This window comes from Nerophis ophidion, linkage group LG06 (assembly GCF_033978795.1).
Source record: "Nerophis ophidion isolate RoL-2023_Sa linkage group LG06, RoL_Noph_v1.0, whole genome shotgun sequence".
Classification (NCBI taxonomy): Eukaryota; Metazoa; Chordata; class Actinopteri; order Syngnathiformes; family Syngnathidae; genus Nerophis; species Nerophis ophidion.
In genome coordinates this window covers 79,628,666-79,655,182 of record NC_084616.1, presented here as the reverse complement: position 1 = coordinate 79,655,182, position 26,517 = coordinate 79,628,666, and the positions used below count along the sequence as shown (strand labels likewise).

At 43.1% G+C, this 26,517-nt stretch overlaps 1 long non-coding RNA gene across 1 annotated transcript; it reads left to right on the top strand.

Moving 5' to 3' along the window:
* Window positions 1-9,069: 9,069 nt before the first annotated feature.
* LOC133553999 (uncharacterized) lies at window positions 9,070-24,299 on the top strand. The gene is made up of 2 exons (XR_009807043.1): window positions 9,070-9,297; window positions 23,166-24,299. It is a non-coding gene; the product is annotated as an uncharacterized LOC133553999 (long non-coding RNA).
* Window positions 24,300-26,517: the final 2,218 nt, after the last annotated feature.

Below are 26,517 nucleotides of genomic sequence, written 5' to 3'. Positions count from 1 at the left end.
TTCTTGAACTGGTGCGGTAGAAACCGGAAGGATGGATTAAATTGCATGAGAATGTTTTATATTTTGAACGTTATTTTTGACACTGATATTACATGTGGAATTATTCATTACTTATCGTGTCAAGCAATGTCAGTTAAGATTTATCTGAGAGCCAGATGCAGTCATCAAAAGAGCCACATCTGGCTCTAGGGCCATAGGTTCCCTACCCCTGCTCTATAGTGTATGACAGTATACTTTATACTGTATGACAGTACACTCTATAGCGTTTGACAGCATACTATATACTGTATGACACTATAGCATACTGTATGGCAGAATACTATAGTGTATGACAGTATACTCAGTAGTGTATTACAATATACTTTATACTGTATGACACTATAGTAAACTATGACATTATACTATACTGTATGACAGTATAAAGTATATTGGATGACAGTATACTCGATAGCAGTGGTTGTCAACCTTTTTTCAGTGACGTACCCCCTGTGAATGTTTTTTTAATACAAGTACCCCGTAATCAGAGCAAAGCATTTTTGGTTGAAAAAAGAGATGAAGAAGTAAAATACGACACTATGTCATCAGTTTCTGATTTATTAAATTGTATAAGAGTGGAAAATATTGCTCATTTTTAGTGGTCTTTCTTGAACTACTTGGAAAAAAAATACATAAAAATAACTAAAAACTTGTTGTAAATTAAACAAGTGATTCTGTTATAAATAAAGATTTCTACACATAGAAGTAATCATCAACTTTAAGTGTCCTCTTTGGGGATTGTAATAGAGATCCATCTGGATTCACCTACTCAGTGGCCTAGTCGTTAGAGTGTCCGCCCTGAGATCGGTAGGTCGTGAGTTCAAATCCCGGCCGAGTCATACCAAATACTATAAAAATGGGACCCATTACCTCCCTGCTTGGCACTCAGCATTAAGGGTTGGAATCGGGGGTTAAATCACCATATATGATTCTCACGCACGGCACCGCTGCTGCTCACTGCTCCCCTCACCTGCCAGGGGGTGATCAATGGTGATGGGTCAAATGCAGAGAATAATTTCACCACATCTAGCAATCATTGGTACTTTAACTTTTACTTTAATTCATGAACTGAATTCTAAACATTTCTTCACAAAAAAATAAATCTTTAACATCAGTATTTATGGAACATGTCCACAAAAAAATCTAGCTGTCAACACTGAATATTGCATTGTTGTTTTTTTTCACAGTTTATGAACTTACATTCATATTTTGTTGAAGTATTATTCAATAAATGTATTTATAAAAGATTTTTGAAATGTTGCTTTTTTAAGATTTTTTTTTTTTTAAATCTCACGTACCCCTTGGCATACGTTCAAGTACCCCCATTTGAGAACCACTGCTCTATAGTGTATGACAGCATACTTTATACTGTATGAAAGTATACTATAGTGTATGACAGTATACTCAATAGTGTATGACAGTATACTTTGTGTTAAGATCCGTACTCGGATCTTCTCATATTGTTTATTGTTCCAGTTTTGTTTTCATTCTCCGTCTGTCCCTCTTGTTTCCTGTTTGGTCCGTCACCATGGTTACATATTTCCACCTGCTAGTCTCGGTTCTCACACACCTGTTTCTTTTAATCACCACCCTTTATAAACCAGCCTTTTCTGTTCACTCATTCTCGGATCCTAATTTGCCCACGCACAACAGTGACGACTTTCTGACTGTATTTTCTCGCTGGCTCATATGCTAAGCCACCTGTCATTTTTAGCTCTCATGCTAATCGTGTTTTGTTTTATATTTTGTGCCTTCGTGCCAAGTTTAGTTTTATGTGTACATCCTAGCTCTCACACTAGCGTCTTTTGTTTGCCTTCTTCTTAGCTCCAGTGTTTTTGTTTCATAGATCCCTTTTGTTTAATAAATCCTTTATATCTTACCTTGTGTTCATCGTTTTCGACGCATCCCTGGAAAGACGACTCCGGCAACAATATGCCGAACAAGTCTCACACTTTGTACTGTATGACAGAAACACGCTGCTGTGTTTCAGGACGTCCAGTCAAAGATCTTCTATTCAACAGGAGTTGAACTAAGGAGTGCTGCTACGTGAGATATTCTGCTGTCACGTGTTCACCTGCAGCCTTCTGATGCTCCATGTTGCCTTGTCAAATATTGTGTTTTCAAACATGGCGTGTGTGAGGGCATCTGGCCACTCTCTCCTCCACCCACTCGCAGCAGAGATGAATCACACCTGTGCAGGTGAGGAGAGAAAAACAATGGCCGATCCATCTGAGTGCCAACAAGAGGACAGCCTCTCGGTGCAGCGGCTAAACGCCTTGGCAACACCATCCATCACCTCGGAGGCCATTACACAAACACAAGGTCAGGAGGGGAGGGAGTTGGGGGGCTTCCTTGTCGCTGCTTTAGTCCCGCCCCCTCCTGCGGTGCTGCAGAGGTGTCACTAAAGTCTTGTTTCAAAGTGCTGGGCGACTGACAGTTACTGTAAATACTACATGCTGCCCAAGCAGGAGAAGATTTTTACGCGGCAGGGATTTATGAGCTTTGCAGGCGGGGTCACGCTGCAAAACCGATGGCTTTGCCAGACAATGACAGCCAAGTCATCATATGGTGTGCAATGACATCACACTACGCTACTGATGTGGACCACACCCACATCCTGAAGTTGAAGTGCATTTTTGCACCTTCGTTTTATCGTCATTTATCAAAGATAGAATGAAAATGACGTGAAGTTTTTGTTTTAATAAAGTAAAAATATATTCACCATCTTATTGTTTTTTTTTTTACACTTTTAAACTCAATTGGAAATTATTTTTAAGGAAATACACTTTTTTTTTAACATGCTAAGAATCCTGGTAACTTCTATAGCATCATCTAGATTAGAATATTCTAATCTTGATGTTTCATAACCATAGGCCGCCAAAAGACACAGTTATAATACACATTTCTACCACTTGTGGCAGTAATGGTAATCTTAAAAAAAAAAGACGTTGAAGCTTAAATCACTGAGAAGTTTATTCAGCAAAAAATGATGACTAAGGTGATGAAACTGTAATTTCATTTGCACTTTAATTTTATTGACAGTTTAGTTAAGAAACATTTACCATGAATTGATTAACAAGTCTCCTCTCTGAGCTGCCACCTTATCGTGGTAGAGGAGTTTGCGTGTCCCAATGATCCTAGGAGCTATGTTGTCCGGGGGCATGCCCCCTGGTAGGGTCTCCCAAGACAAACAGGTCCTAGGTAAGTGATCAGACAAAGATCAGCTCGAAGACCTCTATGAAGAAGAAAAATCGAGGACCTCCCTCGCCCGGACGGGGGTCACCAGGGCCCCCCTCTAGAGCCAGGCCCAGAGTTAGGGCACGATGGCGAGCGCCTGGTGGCCGGGCCTGTCCCTATTGGGCCCGGCCAGGCACAGCCCGAAGAGGCAACGTTGGTCACCCCTCCAATGGGTTCCCCACTCATGAGAGGGGCCATAGAGGTCAGGTGCCATGTGAGCTGGGCGGCAGCCGAAGGCAGGGCACTTGGCGGTCCGATCCTCGGCTACAGAAGCTAGCTCTTGGGACGTGGAACGTCACCTCACTGGGGGGGAAAGAGCCTGAGCTAGTGCACGAGGTAGAGAAGTTCCGGCTGGATATAGTCGGACTCACTTCGACGCACAGCAAGGGCTCTGGAACCACTTCTCCCGAAAGGGACTGGACTCTCTTCCACTCTAGCGTTGGACGCAGTGAGAGGCGACGGGCTGGAGTAGCAATTCTTGTTTCCCCCCGGCTCAAAGCCTGCAAGTTGGAGTTCAACCCAGTGGACGAGAGGGTAGCTTCCCTCCACCTTCGGGTGGGGGGACGGGTCCTGACTGTTGTTTGTGCTTACGCACCAAACAGCAGTTCAGAGTCCCCACACTTTTTGGGTACACTCGAGGGAGTACTGGAAAGTGCTCACCGGGTGATTCCCTTGTCCTACTGGGGGTGTTCAAAGCTCATGTTGGCAACGACAGTGAAACCTGGAGAGGCGTGATTGGGAAGAATGGCCGCCTGGATCTGAACCCGAGTGGTGTTTTGTTATTGGACTTTTGTGCTCGTCACGGATTGTCCATACCAAACACCATGTTCAAACATAAGGGTGTCCATATGTGCAGTTGGCAACAGGACACCCTAGGCCGCAGTTCCATGATCGACTTTATAGTTGTATCATCGGATTTGCGGCCTCATGTTTTGGACACTCGGGTGAAGAGAGGGGCGGAGCTTTCTACCGATCACCACCTGGTGGTGAGTTGGCTGCGATGGTGGGGGAGGATGCCGGACAGACCTGGCAGGCCCAAACGCATTGTGAGGGTTTGCTGGGAACGTCTGGCAGAGTCTCCTGTCAGAGAGAGTTTCAATTCCCACCTCCGGAAGAACTTTGAACATGTCACGAGGGAAGTGCGGGACATTGAGTCAGAGTGGACTATGTTCCACACCTCTATTGTCGAGGCGGCTGACTGGAGCTGTGGCTGAAAGGTAGTTGGTGTTTGTCGTAGCCGGTAATCCTAAAACCGTCAAGCTGAAGACGGAGTCCTATCGGGTTGTTTTTTGTTTTGGCTCATAGGACTCCGGAGGCAGTGGACAGGTACCGACAGGCCAAGCGGTGTGCAGCTTCAGCGGTTGCGGAGGCAAAAACTCGGACATGGGAGGAGTTCGGGGAAGCCATGGAAAACAACTTCCGGACGGCTTTGAAGCGATTCTGGACCACCATCCGCCCCCTCAGAAAGAGGAAGCAGTGCACTGTCAACACCGTGTATGGTGCGGATGGTGTTCTGCTGACCTTGACTGCGGATATTGTGGATCGGTGGAAGGAATACTTCGAAGACCTCCTCAATCCCACCATCACGTCTTCCTATGAGGAAGCAGTGCCTGGGGAATCTGTGGTGGACTCTCCTATTTCTGGGACTGAGGTTGCCAAGGTAGTTAGAAAGTTCCTCGTTGGCAAGGCCCCAGGGGTAGATGAGATCCGCCCGGAGTTCCTTAAGGCTTTGGATGCTGTTGGGCTTTGTTGGTTGACAAGACTCTGCAGCATCGCGTGGACATCGGGGGCGGTACTTCTGGATTGGCAGACCGTGGTGGTGGTTCCTCTCTTTAAGAAGGGGAACCGGAGGGTGTGTTCCAACTATCGTGTGATCACACTCCTCAGCCTTCCCGGTAAGGTCTATTCAGGTGTACTGGGGAGGAGGCTACGCCAGATAGTCGAACCTCGGATTGAGGAGGAACAGTGTGGTTTTCGTCCTGGTCGTGGAACTATGGACCAGCTCTATACTCTCGGCAGGGTTCTTGAGGGTGCATGGAAGTTTGCCCAACCAGTCTACATGTGCTTTGTGGACTTGGAGAGGGCATTCGACCGTGTCCCTCGGGAAGTCCTGTGGGGAGTGCTCAGAGAGTATGGGGTATCGGACTGTCTGATTGTGGGGGTTCGCTTCCTGTACGATCAGTGTCAGAGCTTGGTCCGCATTGCCGGAAGTCATACTTGCCAAGCCTCCCAGATTTTCCGGGAGACTCCCGAAATTCAGCTCCTTTCCCGAAAACCTCCCGGAAGAAATTTTCTCCCGAAAATCTCCCGAAATTCAGCCAGAGCTGGAGGCCACGCCTCCTCCAGCTCCTTGCAGACCTGAGCGGGGACAGCCTATTTTCACCTCCGCTTTCCCACTATATAAACAGCTTGCCTGCCCAATCACGTTACAAAATCTACGGATTTGAATAAAAAACAGCACACACAAGGAAACGAAGCAGAAGAACGAGGAAGTTACAGCCATGGCCCGTCTGTAATAGAGTGATTCCATGTTATCTGTTGCCATCTCCTGGTGAATGTTGGCTATAGCGTTATGGGGTTTCTTTTTGATTGGCCAACGATATACGTGGTCTTGTGCACCTGACGGCAAGTGAGGGAGTCTGTTCTGAAGCCACAGTAAAGAGACATGACTTCATCACCTCGCCTGGTTATTGACTCCAACCCAATATATTACACCGAGCAAAATGAAGAAATAAATGGCAGAACAAAGGTTACTCAAATAGTGAAAGGTAAGTGTTGTTGTTTTTTAGTAACCAGCAAGCACAGTACAGTTAGTAGAACAATTGGGTTTTTATTACTGTGTATTTGATAGGTGCCGTCTGAAATTTAACTATTTTGCTTTCTTTATATATATAATAAAATAAATATATATAACTATAATTCACTGAAGGTCAAGTATTTCATACACACACATATATATATATATATGAAATACTTGAGTTGGTGAATTAACCACGCCCCCACACCCCCCACCTCCCGAAATCGGAGGTCACCAGGTTGGCAAGTAGGCCGGCAGTAGGTCAAACAGGTTTCCAGTGAGAGTTGGACACCGCCAATGCTGTCCTTTGCCACCGATTCTGTTTATAACTTTTATGGACAGAATTTCTAGGTGCAGTCAAGGCGTTGAGGGGCTCCGGTTTGGTGACCGCAGGATTAGGTCTCTGCTATTTGCCGATGATGTGGTCCTGAAGGCTTCATCTGGCCGGGATCTTCAGCTCTCACTGGATTGGTTCGCAGCCGAGTGTGAAGCAACAGGGATGAGAATCAGCACCTCCAAGTCCGAGTCCATTGTTCTCGCCCGGAAAAGGGTGGAGTGCCATCTCCGGGTTGGGGAGGAGACCCTGCCCCAAGTGGAGGAGTTCATGTACCTCGGAGTCATGTTCACGAGTGGGGAAAGAGTGGATCGCGTGATCGACAGGCGGATCGGTGCGGCGTCTTCAGTAATGCGGATGCTGTACCGATCAGTTGTGGTGAAGAAGGAGCTGAAGCCAAAGGCAAAGCTCTCAATTTACCGGTCGATCTACGTTCCCATCCTTACCTATGGTCATGAGCTTTGGGTCATGACCAAAAGGACTAGATCACGGGTACAAGCGGCCGAAATGAGTTTCCTCTGCCGTGTGGCGGGGCTCTCCCTTAGAGATAGGGTGAGAAGCTCTGCCATCTGGAAGGAGCTCAAAGTAAAGCTGCCGCTCCTCCACATCGAGAGGAGCCAGATGAGGTGCTGAGGTGGTTCGGGCATCTCGTCAGGATGCCACCCGAACGCCTCCCTAGTGAGGTGTTTAGGGCACGTCCAACCGGTAGGAGGCCACGGGGAAGACCCAGGACACATTGGGAAGACTATGTCTCCCGACTGGCCTGGGAAAGCCTCGGGATCCCCTGGGAAGAGCTAGACGAAGTGGCTGGGGAGAGGGAAGTCTGGGCTTCCCTGCTTAGGCTGCTGCCCCCGCGACCCGACCTCGGATAAGCAGAAGAAGATGGATGGATGATTAACAAGTTGAAAAACTTATTCGGGTGTTACCATTTAGTGTTCAGTTGTACAGAATATGTACTGTACTGTGCAATCTACTAATAAAAGTTTCAATCAATCAATCATTTAAATTATTCATTCATTGTTTTTATTTTAGCACAACATAATTGTATGTACATCTATTTTCATCAGTTATTAATGAGTCCCTTCATATGCAGTATATTTGCTTGTACTTTTTTTTTGTAATTACCTACAAGCTTTACGGGACGAATGAATAATAGTATTTATAATTAACACAAGATTTTATATCATTCAATAGGTTTGTAAACTCTAAGAAGGTTGGATATAAATATTAAAAACATTTAAAATAAAGCATTAGATTACTAATTCAGTGTTAGTATTTGAGTCGGCCCCGGGCTCCTTTGTAGTGGAAAAGTCGGCCCCCAAAGTCAAAAATGTTAAGAAGTCACTTTAAGGCAAATAAAATAGGCAAGTACAAAAATCACAAAAAATTGTGAAAATAATTCTACTTGATAAGACATCCTGATTATGATTTTTGTATCTAGAAATTAACTGGACTTATAAGATAGAAATACGTATTTCATTCTGAAAACAAGCATTAGTCAAATTATAATTATTAAATTCAGCATTCATGGGATGTTGCAGAATCGTTAAATGAGATTTTCTATTTGGGAAAAACCAAAACATCTTTTTTGAATAGTTAATTTCTATATTTAAACATTTTAAACTGCAATAGAAAAACTATTATGATGTAAAGTCAATAACTGAAAATAAGTAAAAAGTTCTTGTGCATTTAAATCTTAGCAAGTGGCGGTTATCTACTGCCGACCTGGGCCATATTTGGACTTTATCAGTGAATTTTCAGAGTTTGTCGCTGATCTAGTGACGCATGCCGATAATATAATTATAATGGGGATTTTGATATCCATATGAATATCCCATCAGATCCTCCGTGCGTGGTACTCCAGATTATAATTGATAGCCGTGATCTTACACAAATAATAAATGAACCAACGCATTGCAACTGTAATACGATTGATCTCGTGCTTGTCCAGGGTGTCACCACCTCCAAAATAGCCATACTCCCGTTCACTAAAGTAATGTCCAATTATAAAATTTGAAGTTCTTACTCATTGTCGAGATTTGGTATGACTACATATGTTGTGTATGTGCTTTGTTTTTTCTCACTCAAGACTGGGCCCCCGTAGGAGCCCAATATGATATCGCCTTTTTTTTCTTTTTTATAACTCATCCTTCCCCAGTGTCTACCTTTTCACCACTTTTTATGTATAACCCTGTACAGTGTTTGTCTAATCTTCAGTGGGTTTGTGCTAAAAACAACATTTGGCTGCACTTGTGCAATGACAGTAAAGCTCCATCCATGGCGTGCATACAGTAAGAGTGTTGGGGAGTCATGTGTTGTGCACACGCAGGAAGGACACAAGGGAGCGAGGCTGATGCCCAGTCCTCATTGAAGGTGAACTCTCTGCCAGCTGCATGTTTTATGTTTTATGACAACACATTAAAGAGGAGCCTGCAAGTCTCGCATGTGAGCTTTGCAGCGTCTGCCCTGCGCCAACAAGCCAAGCTGCTACGCTTTATTGAAGCAAGCAAAGCCTCTCCGCTTCGTTTGTTGCCGCTTCCCTCACAAACTTAAGCAGCAGACACCCGGACGTGGAGGAGGGAGTGTGGGGGCTCTGCTGGGTGAGGAATGCATGAAGCGGGCCAGCAGCCACACTCGCTTGACACCAGGGTGAAGATGACGGGAATGTGGGAGCAGGATTTGGTTTGCAGAAGGAGAGCTGCAGACCAAGTCCAAAAACACTTGAGGCAGCCATTTGCTTTCACAATCAACAACTCCTCCTTTCAATAAAAACACGTACATAAAACACAAACGACTTACACTGCATTCAGTGCAAACTGTCACGTTCGGAAGGCATTGTGATGCGTGGGGATGTCAACTCAAGATGCACGGGACCAGACAAGCAAGTTAGCAGGTAGGAGCTGGATTTAATATATAAAATGATAAAATAACACTGTTACAAAAGCAAAAGAAAGCGCATGCAACGCACGGGGAGCTAGGCTAAACACTAGCACTGAATAAAAAGTCCACAGAAGTGCGTGTCGAGCGCACAGAAGCTAAGGAAGAACTTAGCAAGCCAGAACAGGACAAACTTAACCAAGCGTGTGTGTTGCATAGAGCAAGTGAAGAACTCAGACCCAACAAAGGGAGGAGGCAGGTATAAATACACAAATGGTAATCAAAGACAGGTGCCAGTGCAGGTGGAACAAATTAAGTCGCTATGGTGACGAATACAAACTAGGAAGTGCACTAACTAAGAATTGGAAGAGTCAAACCATAAACAAGAAACACAAAAGACTCAAATATAGACAAAAGATGTGATCCGGGAATCGGATCACAACACAAACAAGACTGAAGAATGTCCGGGGTGGCGAAAAACTAAATGTCTGCCTAAAATATAAAGAGAAATATAATCTTAGAGAAAAATGTAATTTAAAACATTTGTACGCACGTACAACACTTCAACCTTCAGTATATCAGTCTGTGGAAGTAAATTATGGAATGGGAACCTATTAAGGCCCAAGCTGTTTGTTTACATGTTTTTTTATTTATTTCTTTTTGCTATTTGGGTTTATTGGACCCTAATTAGAATAAAAACTATCAATCAATCAATCAATCAATGTATTTTATTTTGGCAATCTTCACATAAAACAAAGAATCATCTTTTGATACGATGTCCATGAGTAACACAAGAGTACTTCATGTTTAGTGACATGCTAATCAGGGGCGGTTCTAGGCATGCTTATATGTGGGGGCAGTCAGAAATGTGAAGGGGGGCATCATGTGTACACATCATGCTCCAGCACTTTTTTTTCTGTGCTTATAGTAACGATGCTTTCTTCATTGAAATGGGTCTTTAGCTATGTGTCCAACCCCAACCTGGAGTAGTGGATTGCACTTTGTCAGGCCTCTACCTTCAGACCTGTCCAACTTGGGTGTCCCACCTGAAGACTAAGGTCCTGCTGGTATAGCTCTTACGGTCACTGAGGCACGCAAACCCCCTGACCACAATAAGGTGGCAATCCCTCAGGGGGGAAACATTAACAGTGCTACCATATTTCCGACAGGGGAAACAGAAGCAGGCGTCTCGCACCACAGAATACTGTAGCCATGGTCGTGTGCGGTACCAGGCAGGATTGAATGATCTTAATGTTGTACCAAATGCACGCTTTGGATAGCCACCCAGTATTGGCTGAGAGGGTGTGTTGCCATTTAAGTCACTGGGTAGCTGAGCAGGCTGCTTTGGGGGAGCGCTTGTTGGGGGGACGGAGGGAGCTGGTGCAGGAGAAACAGTGCTTGCTGGTGCTAAAGGTGCAGTATTGCTAGCTGCTGTCCCTGATGTACTAGCAGTAGCATCATTGCTACTACTACATGCAGGAGCAGGACTAGACTTTTTAAATGCTCTGAAAAATGGATGCATTACAGAGCATTAACTTTCTCTTTGTGAGCTGCTGGAAGCTGGAGCAGAAAATAAGTAAGCTTGAACAACAACAGTACAGGACTACAGCCTTTACGTAGGGGTCTGTCAGACACAGGTCACTTGTCTTCAGTTTGTCACATGCAGTGGACGTGGGCACTCATCTGGGCACAACATTCATTCACTCCAATGTATGTGTGTTGCCCACTTGCTTGTAAATTGATGAAAACGGCTGTGTTTTTGTTTTTAGGTGTCTTGGTCATATCAAATGAAACGTATAATTTGTTTATTACAAAATGTAGATTGAAACATTAAAGGTTGACTATGTAGAATAACAAGAAAAACAACAGAAAAAGAATTCCAGCAGTCGATTGCCAGACCGTTGCTAAGTAAAACGGGCCGTTGCTAGGGACTCCGCTCTGAACAGAGGACAGCAGAGGAGGACTGCTAAGCAGGATATATACCTTATGTTTCATTTTTACCCTCATTAACAGCATCATAAATAACTTGTAGCTTGTTACAGGGACAGTGGAGGCTCTCTGCCTTCCAAACCACTGCTGCTCAGAGCCTCCGCTGTCACTGCTCTAGTCAAGTTGTAAAAAAAAAAAAAAGGAACTCCGTAGCACCGAAAGTCTGCGACCATAAACGTGTTTATGACAGATAAGACTACACAAATACACCCATCCTAACAAGTATATGATAAATGTAGGCAACTTTTCCTTTTCTTTTACTTTCATACTGCAACAGTGATTGGATGTTTACTGAAGGCTGAGGGGTGTGTGCGGGTGTATGTCTGCTGCGCAGCCTGTGGAATGGTGAATACACGCACAGTGGAGGGAGGATTGAGGGAAGCCGACACTTCTATATCGTGTGTGTCCCTTTTTCGGCGGATTTTTCCGCTTGTGCAGATAATTTTGTCAACTTGTAATGTAGTAATTTTGTGAGTTTATTAAAATTTGCTTTCTCAAATTTTGATTTGAGGGGGCAAGACATTTATTTAAGGGTGCTCTGCCCCCTCTTGCCCCTGCGTAGATTATGCTAATTCTTATTTTTACACTATTTTTCCCCCAAATTCCATTGTATGTTATACTCTCCTGACACCACCAGATGGCATTGTAAGTGTCCACTTAAGGGACATTCGTCCATCCATTTTTACCGCTTATTCCTTTTGGGGCCACTGGTGCCTATCTCAGCTACAATCGGGCGGAAGGCGGGGTACATCCTGGACAAGTCGCCAATTCATCACAGGAAATAAGACCCCAATTTAGGAGTGTACACAATTTTGGAAACAAGAGCTAAAAGGTGCTGTCCACGCATGTGGCCAACTAAGCCTTTAAATCAGGCAAAGAAATTAAACTATGTGCTAATGTAATGTGTACCCCCCTTCCGCCCGTGTGCAGCTGGGATAGGTTCCAGCACCCCCCTAATCCCGTAAGGGACAAGCGGTAAAAAATGGATGAATACTAATAAAACCCACTTCAAGAAACTCTTCAAACTTCAAGTGTTTACAAAGTACAAAGAAGAAGAACCACGGTAAAGATTCTGAATTTATTTCATCTATCCATTAGTTTTCTAGATAATCTTACTCATCTCACCATATGAAATATAACCTACTTCACTAATTATTATTCATTTATTTTTATTGTTATTACCCTTGGAGTATATTGTGAATAAAATGAGAACAGGAAGTGAACAAAAGTGTTAGCAACTGCTGCGTAAACAAAAATGGGTTGGGATTGAATAAGCTCTGCTTCTTCCTACTCCTTTTCGAACATGGGATTTGTGACGTGTCATGTATGCACGCATGTTCCAAATAAACTCAAAAGACACTCCACTAAATGAAAGTCTTTCCTGTAACTGAGACATATGTCCTTCAGGGAACAAGACAGGAAAGGACAAATATGCACATAAATGTGTGTTTGCTGACAGATGTCTTCATCCGACAAACACATAAAACAAAATATATATATTTTTTCTTTTTTTAAATCTGAATTTGCAACCTTTTGTTCCTGCGTAAAACCAGGAGAAGAGAGGGAAGAGCTGAAGAAGAACCTGGAGGGACACCTAGGAGGTGAGCTGGAGCTCAGAAAAGACGTTAGATCAAAATGTTAAAAGAGCCATACTGGAAAACAAATACAAAAAGGTAATCGGTCTGGAGCCGCAAAAACGTAAAAGACTTCCATCCATCCATTTATCTTCTTCCGCTTATCCGAGATCAGATCGCGGGGGCAGCAGCCTAAGCAGGTAAGCCCAGACTTCCCTCTCCCCAGCCACTTGGTGCAGCTCTTCCCGGTGGATCCCGAGGCGTTCCCAGGCCAGCCGGGAGACATAGTCTTCCCAACATGTCCTGGGTCTTCCCCGTGGCCTCCTACCGGTCGGACGTGCCCTAAACACCTCCTATAAGTGTTATAATGAAGGCAACACATGATGTAAGTTAGTCTACTAATATAGACAGTCTTAGAATGGCCAAAGGTATAGATGTGTGTGTTCAAGTTAAAGGAAATGGCATGCTGTCTTCTAACGGATTTATTAAATTATTTGGAAACTGGGTAACGTTTGCTGTGGTCTGGAACAACATGGCACACCAACAACTATCAGAAATGCAGCCAGTATTACATACAAATAATGTGTCATGAGACATGGAAAAATAAATACACATAAGTAAAGCAAATTAACTGAGCTCAAATATAGCTACAAATGAGGCATTAAGATGCAATATGTACATACAGCTAGCCTAAATAGCATGTTAGCATGTATTAGCTTGCAGTCATGCAGTGACCAAATATGCCTAACATCTACAAAACTCTCCTTTGTGCATTCACGCAGAGTAAAAAAAAATTGGTGGACAAAATGAGACAAAGAAAGAGTGGCATAAAACACGACTTTCTGTGGCAGCGTCGGAGAAAGTTGTACATGTGAACAAACTGGAGTCACAGTCCACACAATGGTGAGTTCAAGGGCTGCTGAAATTAGTAGGACAAAATGGCGCTTGCCAAATACTCTGAACACAAACATATCAAACGGTGGCCTTTCTAACAATTAAGAAGGTTTGTGCTGTGTATGTTCTTCTAAAGAAACCACATTGCAACAAAACACATTTTTCAAACCATTGTTTTTCCATTTCCATACAATATTGAAAAAGCTCCATGGACCCACCAGGGCACCGCTCAAGAGCCGCGTTAGAGAAAAGACTGGGAAAAGACTCGAATGAAGAGTGGAGAGAAATGGATGAAGGGAAGGAGGAAGCTGGAATAAGAGCTGGGGGAGGAAGGGAGTTAGTAGCAAGACAATATTGGAGGGAAATCTGGAAGAACAGCATGGGGGCAAGAGGAGGAAAAGCTGAAGGAAGAAGAGCTGCAGCAAATTATGCATGAAACATTGGAGGGACCAGCGGGGGGGAAAGTTAGAAGAGCTGGAAAAAGAGTTGAGATCTATTTTTGAATGAACAATTGGAGGAACCAGTGTAAGAAGAGCTGAAGGAAGAGCTGGAATAAGTGCTGGAGCACCTTATGCATGAAACATTGGAGCAACCAGTGGAAGAAGAGCTGGAGGGAGAGCTAGGAAAATAGATGAGGTTTATTTTTGAATGAAAAAATAGTGTAAGAAAAGTAGGAACACGAGCTGAAAGAAGAGCTGGACAAAAGCAGCAAGAAGAGCTGAGGTACACTGAACAATTGGAGGAACCAGCGGAAGAAGATCTGGAAGAAGAGCAGGAGCACATTATGTATGACAAATTGGACGAACCAGTGGAAGAAGAGCTGGAAGAAGAGCTGGAATAAGTGCTGGAGCACATTATGCATGAAATATTGGAGGAATCAGTGGAAGAAGAGCTGGAAGGAGAGCTAGGAAAATAGATGAGGTTTATTTTTGAATGAAAAAATAGTGTAAGAAAAGTAGGAACACGAGCTGAAAGAAGAGCTGGACAAAAGCAGCAAGAAGAGCTGAGGTACACTCTGAACAATTGGAGGAACCAGCGGAAGAAGATCTGGAAGAAGAGCAGGAGCACATTATGTATGACAAATTGGACGAACCAGTGGAAGAAGAGCTGGAAGAAGAGCTGGAATAAGTGCTGGAGCACATTATGCATGAAATATTGGAGGAATCAGTGGAAGAAGAGCTGGAGGGAGAGCTAGGAAAAGAGATGAGGTTTATTTCTGAATGACAAAATAGTGTACGAAAAGTAGGGACACGAGCTGAAAGAAGGGCTGGAAAAAAGCAGCAAGAAGAGCTGAGGTACACTCTGAACAATTGGAGGAACCAGCGGAAGAAGAGCTGGAAGAAGAGCAGGAGCACATTATGTATGATTAATTGGAGGAACCAGTGGAAGAAGAGCTGGACAAAGAGCAGTGGCACATTATGTATGATTAATTGGAGGAACCAGTGGAAGAAGAGCTGAAGGAAGAGCTGAAGGAAGAGCTGGAATAAGTGCTGGAGCACATTATGCATGAAATATTGGAGGAATCTGTGGAAGAAGAGCTGGAGGGAGAGCTAGGAAAAGAGATGAGGTTTATTTTTGAATGAAAAAATAGTGTACAAAAAGTAGGGACACGAGCTGAAAGAAGAGCTGGAAAAAAGCAGCAAGAAGAGCTGAGGTACACTCTGAACAATTGGAGGAACCAGCGGAAGAAGAGCAGGAGGACATTATGTATGATTAACTGGAGGAACCAGTGGAAGAAGAGCTGGACGAAGAGCAGTGGCGCATTATGTGTGATTAATTGGAGGAACCAGTGAAAGAAGGGCTGAAGGAAGAGCTGGAATAAGTGCTGGAGCACATTATGCATGAAATATTGAAGGAATCAGTGGAAGAAGAGCTGGAGGGAGAGCTAGGAAAAGAGATGAGGTTTATTTTTGAATGAAAAAATAGTGTACAAAAAGTAGGGACACGAGCTGAAAGAAGAGCTGGAAAAAAGCAGCAAGAAGAGCTGAGGTACACTCTGAACAATTGGAGGAACCAGCGGAAGAAGAGCAGGAGGACATTATGTATGATTAACTGGAGGAACCAGTGGAAGAAGAGCTGGACGAAGAGCAGTGGCGCATTATGTGTGATTAATTGGAGGAACCAGTGAAAGAAGGGCTGAAGGAAGAGCTGGAATAAGTGCTGGAGCACATTATGCATGAAATATTGAAGGAATCAGTGGAAGAAGAGCTGGAGGGAGAGCTAGGAAAAAAGATGGTTTATTTTTGAATGAAAAAATAGTGTACGAAAAGTAGGAACACTAGCTAAAAGAAGAGCTGGAAAAAAGCAGCAAGAAGAGCTGAGGTACAGTCTGAACAATTAGAGGAACCAGCGGAAGAAGAGCTGGAAGAAGAGCAGGAGCACATTATGTATGACAAATTGGAGGAACCAGTGGAAGAAGAGCTGGAAGAAGAGCAGGAGCACATTATGTATGATGAATTGGAGGAACCAGTGGAAGAAGTGCCGGAGGGAGAGCTAGGAAAAGAGATAAGGTTTATTTTTGAATGAAAATATTGTGTAAGAAAAGTAGGAACATGAGCTGAAAGAAGAGCTGGAAAAAAGCAGCAAGAAGAGCTGAGGTACACTCTAAACAATTGGAGGAATCAGCGGAAAAAGAGCTGGAAGAAGAGCAGGAGCACATTATGTATGATTAATTGGAGGAACCAGTGGAAGAAGAGCTGGACGAAGAGCAGTGGCACATTATGTATGATTAATTGGAGGAACCAGTGGAAGAAGAGCTGAAGGAAGAGCTGGAATAAGTGCTGGAGCACATTATGCATGAAATATTGGAGGAATCTGTGGAAGAAGAGCTGGAGGGAGAGCTAGGAAAAGAGATGAGGTTTATTTTTGAATGAAAAAATAGTGTACAAAAAGTAGGGACACGAGCTGAAAGAAGCGCTGGAAAAAAGCAGCAAGAAGAGCTGAGGTACACTCTGAACAATTGGAAGAACCAGCGGAAGAAGAGCTGGAAGAAGAGCAGGAGCACATTATGTATGATTAACTGGAGGAACCAGTGGAAGAAGAGCTGGACGAAGAGCAGTGGCGCATTATGTGTAATTAATTGGAGGAACCAGTGAAAGAAGAGCTGGAAGAAGAGCAGGAGCACATTATGTATGACAAATTGGAGGAACCAGTGGAAGAAGAGCTGGAAGAAGAGCAGGACCACATTATGTATGATGAATTGGAGGAACCAGTGGAAGAAGAGCTGGAGGGAGAGCTAGGAAAAGAGATAAGGTTTATTTTTGAATGAAAAGATTGTGTAAGAAAAGTAGGAACATGAGCTGAAAGAAGAGCTGGAAAAAAGTAGCAAGAAGAGTTGAGGTACAGTCTGAACAATTAGAGGAACCAGCGGAAGAAGTTCTGTACGAAGAGCAGGACCACATTATGTATGACAAATTGGAGGAACCAGTGGAAGAAGAGCTGGAAGAAGAGCAGGAGCACATTATGTGTGATGAATTGGAGGAACCAGTGGAAGAAGAGCTGGAAGGAGAGCTAGGAAAAGAGATGTTTATTTTTGAATGAAAAAATTGTGTAAGAAAAGTAGGAACATGAGCTGAAAGAAGAGCTGGAAAAAAGCAGCAAGAAGAGTTGAGGTACAGTCTGAACAATTGGAGGAACCAGTGGAAGAAGTTCTGGACGAAGAGCAGGACCACATTATGTATGACAAATTGGAGGAACCAGTGGAAGAAGAGCTGGAAGAAGAGCAGGAGCACATTATGTGTGATGAATTGGAGGAACCAGTGGAAGAAGAGCTGGAGGGAGAGCTAGGAAAAGAGATGTTTATTTTTGAATGAAAAAATTGTGTAAGAAAAGTAGGAACACGAGCTCAAAGAAGAGCTGTAAAAAAATCAGCCAGAAGAGCTGAGGTACACTCTGAACAATTGGAGGAACCAGTGGAAGAAGAGCTGGAAGAAGAGCTGAAGTGAAGGGCAGATGTAGGTTTGTGGATGTTGTGAATGCCCTGAGAAGAACTGAGGAAGGAGCAAAGGAGCAGAAGCAGTAGCTATAAGGAGAACTGCTTGGCACTCAGCATCAAGGGTTGGAATTAGGGGTTAAATCACCCAAAAATAATTCCTGCTCACTGCTCCCCTCACCTCCCAGGGGGTGATCAAGGGTGATGGGTCAAATGCAGAGAATAATTTCGCCACACATCGTGTGTGTGTGACAATCATTGGTACTTTAACTTTATTTAAGAAGACATTAGGCAGGGAGAGATGTTGCACCTGGAAGGAAAAGATGGAGTAAGACAAGAAGGTTACATTGAAAACTCTTGATTATTTTCCACAAAGTCACGTGTTGAGTCAACATTTTATTTACGTCCAGGGAACATTCTAGACAGCAGCTTGCGCGCTGATCCCGTCTTATAATAACCATGAAATGTGCATAATACAAACCCCGTTTCCATATGAGTTGGGAAATTGTGTTAGATGTAAATATAAACGGAATACAATGATTTGCAAATATTTTTCAACCCATATTCAGTTGAATATGCTACAAAGACAACATATTTGATGTTCAAATTGATAAACTTTTTTTTTTTTGCAAGTAATCATTAACTTTAGCATTTGCTGCCAGCAACACGTGACAAAGGAGTTGGGAAAGGTGGCAATAAATACTGATATAGTTGAGGAATGCCCATCAAACACTTATAATGGAACATCCCACAGGTGTGCAGGCTAATTGGGAAAAGGTGGGTGCCATGATTGGGTATAAAAGCAGCTTCCATGAAATGCTAAGTTATTCACGAACAGGGATGGGGTGAGGGTCACCACTTTGTAAGCAAATTGTCGAACAGTTTTAGAACATTTCTCAACGAGCTATTGGAAGGAATTTAGGGATTTTACCATCTACGGTCCGTAAAATTATCAAAAGGTTCAGAGAATCTAGAGAAATCACTGCATGTAAGCGATGATATTACGGACCTTTGAACCCTCAGGCGGTACTGCATGAAAAACCGACATCCGTGTGTAGAGGATATCACCACATGGGCTCAGGAACACTTCATAAAACCACTGTCAGCAACTATAGTTGGTCGCTACATCTATAAGTGCAAGTTAAAACTCTACTATGCAAAGCAAAAGCCATTTATCAACAACACCAAAGAACGCCGCTGGGCCCGAGCTCATCTAAGTTGGACTGATGCAAAGTGGAAAAGTGTTCTGTTGTCTGACGAGTCCACATTTCAAATATATATTTGGAAACTGTGGATGTGGTGTCCTTCATAACAAAGAGGAAAATAACCATCTGGATTGTTCTAGGCGCAAAGTTCAAAAGCCAGCATCTGTGATGGTATGGGGGTGCATTAGTGCCCAAGGCATGGGTAACTTACACACCTGTGAAGGCACCATTAATGCAGAATGGTCCATACAGGTTTTGGGGCAACATATGTTGTCATCCAAGCAACGTTATCATTTCAGCAAGACAATGCCAAGCCACGTGCTACAACAGCGTGGCTTCGTAGTAAAAGAGTGCGGGTACTTTTTTGGCCCGCCTGCAGTCCAGACCTGTCTCCCATCGAAAATGTGTGGTGCATTATGAAGCGTAAAATACTACAACAACTTAAGAACAACTTAAGCTGTACATCAAGCAAGAATGGTAAATATTTCCACTTTTGAAGCTTCAACAATTAGTTTCCTCAGTTCCCAAACGTTTATTGAGTGTTGTTAAAAGAAAATGTGATGTAACACAGTGGTGAACATGCCCTTTCCCAACTACTTTGGCACATGTTGCAGCCATGAAATTCTAAGTTAATTATTATTTGCCCCAAAAAAAAAAGTTTGAGTTTGAACATCAAATATCTTGTCTTTGTAGTGCATTCAATTGAATATGGGTTGAAAAGGATTAGCAGATCATTGTATTCCGTTTATATTTACATCTAACACAATTTCCCAACTCATATGGAAATGTGGTTTGTATGTTTGAAATGATTTGGCAGCTGCCCAGGTGTGTTTTTTGGCATTAAAACCTCCTCCGTCGCTCGTCAGGCTGCTGAAAGGTGCAAACTAACTTCACCTTGGACACCAACTCCCTTTTTTGCAACGCAGACTGTTCCATTTGCATGCTTGATGCCTCTAATGAGCGTCACCTGCACGGCGTCGCTCACCTGGTGGAAGTTTTACTATGAAGAGCAGCAGCCTGGAGGGGAGCGCCGTCTCTTTTCTCCCCCCCCCAAAAAACATGTCTGCCGTAAGAAACCAGCTGCACAAAAAACACGCCGTAAGCGCGGCAGAGGCAAGAAGAAGGTGGAGGAGAGGAGGCTCCAAAAGGCCTGCTGCTATTCACACGTTAGCAGCATATTTCTCTTCTCTTGACCGCCTGAGGGGGACACTCAGCATCATGAGGAGGATGTGAGTTGACACAAGTCAAGAAGATGGGGGGGATGAATGAATTATTCAAGCAGCCATCTTGGATGTGACGTGCATGTGTCTAATGGGGCGCTGAGGCGGCAACAGCAAGCATGGCAGCCGCAGTATACAACATCAAGCATCCCGCGGCTGCCTGACGACGGGCCATCGTATCAGAGAGCAGCCATTCTGCAATAATAGCCGACTGGGAAAAAAAACTATCGAAATGACAGCCATTGCGGCGATGCAGCGTGCGCCATCACCCGCTGCAGGTTTACTTGACCCTCTTCCTGGGAAACTGATCAAGGAGCTCTTTGTATTATTAGGTCAATCAGTGCTAAATATTATAAACTTATCACTCTCCTCGGGCACTGTTCCCCTAGCATTCAAAAAAGCGGTTATTCATCCTCTTCTTAAAAGACCTAACGTCGATCCTGACCTCATGGTAAACTACCGACCGGTGTCTCACCTTCCCTTTATTTCAAAAATCCTCGAAAAAATTGTTGCGGAGCAGTTAAATGAACACTTAGCGTCTAACAATCTATGTGAAACCTTTCAATCCGGTTTCAGGGCAAATCACTCTACGGAGACAGCCCTCGCAAAAATGACTAATGATCTATTGCTAACGATGGATTCTGATGCGTCATCTATGTTGCTGCTCCTCGATCTTAGCGCTGCTTTCGATACCGTCGATCATAATATTTTATTAGAACGTATCAAAACACAAATTGGTATGTCAGACTTAGCCCTGTCTTGGTTTAACTCTTATCTTACTGATAGGATGCAGTGTGTCTCCCATAACAATGTGACCTCGGACTACGTTAAGGTAACGTGTGGAGTTCCCCAGGGTTCGGTCCTTGGCCCTGCACTCTTCAGCATCTACATGCTGCCGCTAGGTGACATCATACGCAAATACGGTGTTAGCTTTCACTGTTATGCTGATGTCACCCAACTCTACATGCCCCTAAAGCTGACCAACACGCCGGATTGTAGTCAGCTGGAGGCGTGTCTTAATGAAATTAAACAATGGATGTCCGCTAACTTCTTGCAACTCAACGCCAAAAAAACGGAAATGCTGATTATCGGTCCTGCTAGACACCGAACTCTATTTAATAATACAACTCTAACATTTGACAACCAAACAATTAAACAAGGCGACACGGTAAAGAATCTGGGTATTATCTTCGACCCAACTCTCTCCTTTGAGGCACACATTAAAAGCGTTACTAAAACGGCCTTCTTTCATCTCCGTAATATCGCTAAAATTTGCTCCATTCTGTCCACTAAAGACGCTGAGATCATTATCCATGCGTTTGTTACGTCTCGTCTTGATTACTGTAACGTATTATTTTCGGGTCTCCCCATGTCTAGCATTAAAAGATTACAGTTGGTACAAAATGCGGCTGCTAGACTTTTGACAAGAACAAGAAAGTTTGATCACATTACGCCTGTACTGGCTCACCTGCACTGGCTTACTGTGCACTTAAGATGTGACTTTAAGGTTTTACTACTTACGTATAAAATACTACACGGTCTAGCTCCATCCTATCTTGCCGATTGTATTGTACCATATGTCCCGGCAAGAAATCTGCGTTCAAAGGACTCCGGCTTATTAGTGATTCCCAAAGCCCAAAAAAAGTCTGCGGGCTATAGAGCGTTTTCCGTTCGGGCTCCAGTACTCTGGAATGCCCTCCCGGTAACAGTTCGAGATGCCACCTCAGTAGAAGCATTTAAGTCTCACCTTAAAACTCATTTGTATACTCTAGCCTTTAAATAGACTCCCTTTTCAGACCAGTTGATCTGCCGTTTCTTTTCTTTTTCTTCTATGTCCCACTCTCCCTTGTGGAGGGGTCCGGTCCGATCTGGTGGCCATGTACTGCTTGCCTGTGTATCGGCTGGGGACATCTCTGCGCTGCTGATCCGCCTCCGCTTGGGATGGTTTCCTGCTGGCTCCGCTATGAACGGGACTCTCGCTGCTGTGTTGGATCCGCTTTGGACTGGACTCTCGCGACTGTGTTGGATCCATTGTGGATTGAACTTTCACAGTATCATGTTAGACCCGCTCGACATCCATTGCTTTCCTCCTCTCCAAGGTTCTCATAGTCATCATTGTCACCGACGTCCCACTGGGTCATTATTGTCACCGATGTCCCACTGGATGTGAGTTTTCTTTGCCCTTATGTGGGCCTACCGAGGATGTCGTAGTGGTTTGTGCAGCCCTTTGAGACACTAGTGATTTAGGGCTATATAAGTAAACATTGATTGATTGATAGTGCGGCACGTACGCATATGAATGACAGAAGTCCTGTCTGCCGATTATAAAACTGATATTCACTCGCTGCTGCTGCCCACAGTGCAAAGAAAAACTATGTTTTGAGCCACAAAATGTTAATACATAAATATATGTTTAGATCTTTGTATATGAAATGTATATATTAAATATATATTGATGTATATAAATATATAAAAAAATAAATACCGTATTTCCTTGAATTGCCGCCGGGGCGCTAATTGATTTAAAACCTCTTCTCACTCCTGGGCTTACTAAAGGTATGCAGTAAAAATTTGAGTGTGATGTAAGCTTGGACCCTACATCCTACTGAATAGCTCTTAATCTTCTTGCCTTTATCAGCCTCCTCCATTTTGAAAATGATGACAGGGGAAGTGTCTCTCGTGACGTCAGGAGTTTGACCAGGCGGTAATACTAAGCATGTGCTAATTATTTTGGGAAGTGAGTTTGACCCGGCAGTAATTCAAGGCAGGCGCATACTATATGCCCTGCGGCAATTCAAGGAAATACGGTATGTCAATGTTTACTCTTTAAATCAGTGCTTCTCAATTTTGTTGCACCGAGTTCCACTTTAGGAAACACTTAGCTCTCCAAGTAGCACCGAAAATGACCAATATTAAAATACAGTAGCGCTGCAGGCCTAAGTATTTGTTAAAAACAAGGCAGTGCTTTTTTTAACCAAGCACATTTAATATTTTTGGATTATTTTGGTAAGTATTACATGTGAAATATATATATGAACATCCATTCATCCATCTTCTTCCGCTTATCCAAGATGGAGTCGCGGGGGCAGCAGTCAAAGCAGGGAAGCTTTCCACCATTATGGCCTCTGTCTATGGAACAGCTTGCCGGAGGACCTCAGGGCTGCGGAGAACGTTCATGTTTTAAAGAGCCAGCTTGAGAGCCACCTTTTTTGATTCGGCTTTTACCTGATATTTCATTGAAGTCATTTTTATTTTACTTTTTATCCTGTTAGTTATACAAAATTGTATTTAGTTATATTTATTTACTGTATATTCATTTTATTTTCTTATAAATTTTCATGTCTTAGTTGTATTTGATTCTTTATCTTTACACATGGTTGTTGCTATTATACAAGTTGTATTATTTTTACTTTCCAGCATTCCTCAGAGGGAGCCAACTGCCTCAGGGGTTATCGGCCGTGCTTGTTTCAGCGTCCTGGTGGCCATGGTCTGATGACCTCCTGGTGCAGATGGCTCCTGTGATAGTGTTTACTCACATGTCTCCTCTGTACTCAGCCATGCAATCATTGGTCCACATAGGTGCATATGTGCGTATGTTGTGTGTGTGTGCGTGTTTGTCTGGTATCTGTATCCGTGCGTACGTATGTGAAAATAAGGAATATGGGTCATCGGGGTATTTATTTTTAACTTTGTAAAGCCTTTTGCGTTGCATTTCATTTATGCATGAAAAGCACTTTATAGTTTGATTGATTGACATCACTAATTTTTCATATTTTGGACATGTCAAAGCAAGGCTAAGACATTCCTTAACAATTTAGTTGTATATTAAAATGAAGTCATTAAGCATTAAAACAATGTTTATGATAGTCAAAGATCCTCTGAATGACAAAAGGGCTTAGTACAAGAACGCTGGTCAAAGACCCTCTTTAACTTCCACAATAAAGAGCCAACGTCCTCTTTTGAGTTTATTTACACAATTTGGAAAACATGTGCACACAAAACTGTCTACTACAGAGGATCATGGATCTGTGTCTGAAGGACTGACAGCAAAAAGGCTAATTGGTGATGAGTAAACGGCACCTTAGCGATTGCGTGGCACACTCACTAGGTGTATCGACACTGCACTGATACTGTTTCATAATGTCACCATGTGCTGGATGTCAAGTCTCTACATTTGACCTGAAAATAAAAATAGTTGGCAACCATACATGTTTTCCTCCAAATGTGCAGAAAGGATTATGAGAACATGCAACTGTGCTCAATGAGACAAATAGTGAACAGGAAAGTTACATTTACCTTATTTGGCGCAATTAGATCAACATTTTGGAATGTTTCCTTTGTCTAGTTCTGTTTTGATTGGTGATTGAGGAGTACTCCCACTCTTATGACTTCCTGATAAACACTTTGGTGCTTCACAGCCACATGATAGAGCAGCTGTATCTTTATTTTCCTTAAAGTGATACACATTTCCAGGGACCCAGTAACATGAGTCAAATGTATCACTAATGCTAGCTGGTCCAAGATCCTCCATGTAAGAGAAGTGCTGGTTTGAAGGACCAGAAATCAACAACAGGAGTCAAAGATGGTCTGTCTGCCAAAACATTGGTTGCTTCAAAGTATGTGATCTGGTTAGATGTGGATTTGGGCTGCGACTGGCCAGTTGAACATCTGCTGCAGCACACAGCATCATACAGGAGTACCTCAACCTTCAAGATTAATTGGTTCCGACGGAGCACTTAACACATACACTTGTATCTCAAATCAACCTAAATTTTAATGGGTGCTTGCGCCCCTTAACTGAAACAATTTAACATGTGACATGTTTTTAAATATTGTATAAAAAAATACAACATAAACAACTACAGTAGTTATATGAAATAATGTGTAGTATTTACCTTGGAGAGTGGACTTCTAAGATAGCTCCTTCTCTGTCAAACACACCATCAGCAGCTTCTCAAAAATGTTCATGGGTGAATGTCCACCGTTTTGATATCATTTTCACATCGTTGGTTGGCATTGTACTCCTGCTTCACTTTGGTGCAGACTAGCAGTGATACGTTCAAATTGCTTCGACAAGTTGGCTACATGTTTTCTTTTTCATGATTTATTTCTTAGTTCAATGGATATCATCCACTTCTTCCCAGCACTGTACTCTCTCCTTTCTTCCTAAAAATCATAATTGGATTAGAGGTTCAACTGTAATACAAATTATTAAAGTAGAAATATAAACAAAAATCAAAGCGAATTGAGAAATTAAAATCCAAAATGGTACCGTTTTTTCCGAACAATATGGCGCACTTCAAATCTTTTTTTTTCGCCCAAAACTCGCCAGTGCGTCTTATAACCCAGTGCACCTCATGTAAGGAATAAGTTTGGTTGAGTTTACTCACGGGCTTCACGGTGGCGGAGGGGTTGGTGCGTCTGCCTCACAATATGAAGGTCCTTAGTCGTCCTGGGTTCAATCCCGGGCTCTGGATCTTTCTTTGTGGAGTTTGCATGTTCACCCCGTTACTGCGTGGGTTCCCTCCGGGTACTCTGGCTTCCTCCCACTTCCAAAGACATGCACCTGGGGATAGATTGATTGGCAAGAATAAATTGGCCCTAGTGTGTGAATGTGAGTGTGAATGTTGTCTGGCTATCTGTGTTGGCCCTGTGATGAGGTGGCGACTTGTCCAGGGTGTACACCGCCTTCCGCCTGATTGTAGCGGAGATAGGCGCCAGCGCCCCCCGCGACCTCAAAGGGAATAAGCGGTAGAAAATGGATGGATAGATGGATGGAGTTTACTCACCTAGAAGCTATTTTATTTGGTACATGATGTAATGATAAATGTGGCCAGGAGATGGCAGTCACACATAAGAGAAACGTGTAGACTGCAATATAACTCAAGTAAACGACACCAACATTTTATATGTTCCATTGAAAATATAGAACATTACACACAGACGTCCAAAATCTATCAAAATGTTTTCGTACGACTTTGGTAAGCTATGAAGCCGCACTGCTTGAAGGATTGTCGGCGCATTAAACATACCAGTGTTATTATGGTGTGTGTAAAAGGTAAGACATATTATCTGGCGTTTTGTTTCGCAATATTATACAAAGGCAACTTTTCCTACCATCTTACCTGATCTGTATTTGGGATCTGCATAAATCCTGGAAAAATTGTAAGCGTCCGCGAGTCGACAAGCTTCTTCTTTTTCTCTATCTTCTTATGGGACATTCATCCTCCGTGTTGCCATTTCTAATAAAAAGTAGTGTAAAGTTGTTAGTTATATCTGTCTGGAAATTCGCCAGGAAAGCAAAAAAAAAACATACCGGTGTAGTGAGTTTACATTATTCACCAAAGAAACTTTAGTCATTAGAGAGTTCCGGTTGGACGTTTTTTTTACGGGACACATTTCCGGTGTTGTTGTTTCGGATGA